Source organism: Crocuta crocuta, unplaced genomic scaffold, assembly GCF_008692635.1.
Source record: "Crocuta crocuta isolate KB4526 unplaced genomic scaffold, BGI_CrCroc_1.0 scaffold1385, whole genome shotgun sequence".
Classification (NCBI taxonomy): domain Eukaryota; kingdom Metazoa; phylum Chordata; class Mammalia; order Carnivora; family Hyaenidae; genus Crocuta; species Crocuta crocuta.
In genome coordinates this window covers 49,991-52,393 of record NW_027529562.1, presented here as the reverse complement: position 1 = coordinate 52,393, position 2,403 = coordinate 49,991, and the positions used below count along the sequence as shown (strand labels likewise).

The 2,403-nt window shown below is 37.9% G+C and overlaps 1 pseudogene; it reads right to left on the bottom strand.

Moving 5' to 3' along the window:
• Positions 1–1,162: 1,162 nt before the first annotated feature.
• LOC144229433 (protein BRICK1 pseudogene) lies at positions 1,163–1,390 on the bottom strand (annotated as a pseudogene).
• Positions 1,391–2,403: the final 1,013 nt, after the last annotated feature.

Genomic DNA, 2,403 nt, shown 5'->3' with positions numbered 1-2,403 from the left:
TGATTCATTTCCTCACCATAAATGAGTTTTACTTTTTTGTTTACATATATATATTTCATTTTTATTGAAAAATATATTTTTAAATAATATATCATGGCAACATAATAATTAAATTTTCTATTCTCCCCAGAATTTATTGTTTTTGTTAGTAGGTGTTATTGTTGCTGTTGTTTATTTATGTTTTTTTATTAGTTCTGTAAATTCTCTATTCCTTATTATGAGCAGCCAATCAAGTTCTACATGATTTTATTAGTAGTTGGCTAATGATTAGACCGAGATTTTCTTAAGTTCCTGAAAATAATAGATACCCAGCCTTTCCCAAGTCACTTTCTCTATATTAGTGCATGTCTTAAACACCTAGGCAGGCAGTGGATAACTCTTTTAGCTGTCATTACTTGTTTGTGTACAGACTCAATGTGATCAGTCATCCAAAGGGCTTAGAACCTTCTCAGGTCAATTATGAACATGCACACACTTGGGAACATGTGCATGTAATTCTAGATTTCCAGAAATACTTTGTAGCTATTCAAAGACCTCTAAGGAAATCTCATTCCCAAGTTTTTTTTTTTTTTTTAAGTTTAGGATTTTATTTTGAGANGCAAGAAAACTGCAAGTGACAGAAAGAAAATTCTGAAAACTATCCCTTCACGTGAAGTGAGTGGTTGGCTTTGACCTTCCCAAAAGGACAAGAAATTGATGGGTTAGCAGAAACATTCTCTGGCAGTCACCTTGCTAAGTCATGAATGTCTTAGCCAGGACTGCCTCCCCCCCCTTAAGGTGGAGTGAAGACAGACTGTTTACGGAACTAATACAGAGACCATTGAGAGCCTTAAGAAAAGTCTGAGGGGGTGGGGGAGGCCTTTGACAAAAAGTCTCAGGCAGTTGGCTCTGAAAGCCTCAATTACATTGACAAACAGTTCTACAAAATGTTACGTAAAAACTGAAATGCCTAATGTTCTTTCCAAGAGTTCCCCTGGACTTCTCCTCTCATCAAACACAAATGTACATGGCTGAACCCAAAGGCCATGCTTTTGAAAACAGAGAAACAAGAGTAAGTCCTGTTGCTCTTTAAGGAGAAGGAACCAAGCTGAGGCTGCTGGGGCACTTCCTACTTAGGTCAGTGCTCTGTAAGCAACTTCCCAGAAAAAAATATGGCATAGTTCTAGGTGAGGGTCTCACCTTTCTTTATCCATGCTTCAATGTACTCTATTTTCCATTAGAGTGCTATCAATTTCTCCTTTAGTGTTCCAAGTCTTGAAGGACAACAGATATCAAATAAGTTGAGAAAGTTCATGATTTTCTTTATGTTGCTGGTGATGAACTCAATGTACTTGTGGTCCTCCCAGTCCTGGTGAATCTCCCCTAGCACCAGATCCTCTTGACCCACCATGGATGCCATCTAAGCAAGAGAGACTGCTCTAAAATTTTTCTATTCAGCTTTTTGGTCAGCCTTCCCACCCCGCCAACTAATATTGTTGCCTCTGAAACCTCTAATGTTTAACATTGTCACTGATATATATATATATATACACACACCAAGGAAAGGCTCTTTTCCACTGTGTGAGCTCTGTGTCAGATCAAATAAAGAAAAGCCCTTTGAGAGGGTGTTCTCTGGGAGCTGCTATTCAGACCAAATAATGATAATTCTATTGGAATATAACATTCTTTGGTTCCAAACACATTTTGACTTATCTAGCAGTTGTGAGTCGGTTTAGTTTCACAGACATTACAATTTCAAAATTAGCAGATTTTAAGCTACTGTAGAGCTAGTAAAACTGGTATGAAAACAGAGCAAGATAAAAATGTCAAAAAGCTGGGGCGCCCGGGTGGCTTAGTCGGTTAAGCGTCCGGCTTTCATTCAGGTCATGATCTCGCGGTTCGTGGGTTCGAGCCCCGCGTCAGGCTCTGTGATAACTGCCAGCTCAGAGCCTGGAGCCTCTTTCAGAGTCTGTGACTCCCTCTCTCTCTGACCCTCCCCTGCTCATGCTGTCTCTCTCTCTCTCTCTCGTAGAAATAAATAAAAAACATTAAAAAATTTTAAAAAAAAGTCAAAAAGCTCATTGTTCTTATCAAGATTCAACTGAATTTCTTGAATTAATGCTCTATATTATTGAAAGTCTTTGGTCATTTCCAGAGTTCTGACAAAATTCATTCTGACAATTTTCCACAGTGTTCTTCTTTCATTTTTGGAGAATTATATTTTAGGATGTACTTATTCCACCAGTTTGGAAGTGTTCATAATACGTAGAAATTTAAGATTCAGAAATCATTTCTCTTTTACTCTAAGCCAGTGATGAGAGTGGCAGTCTTGATGATCTCTGAATTGCCTTCAGAGTAATTTTCTTATTTCCTTGAATAAGAGGTCCTGGTTTCTTTTTAGATGGTACATTCATACTAACCAGC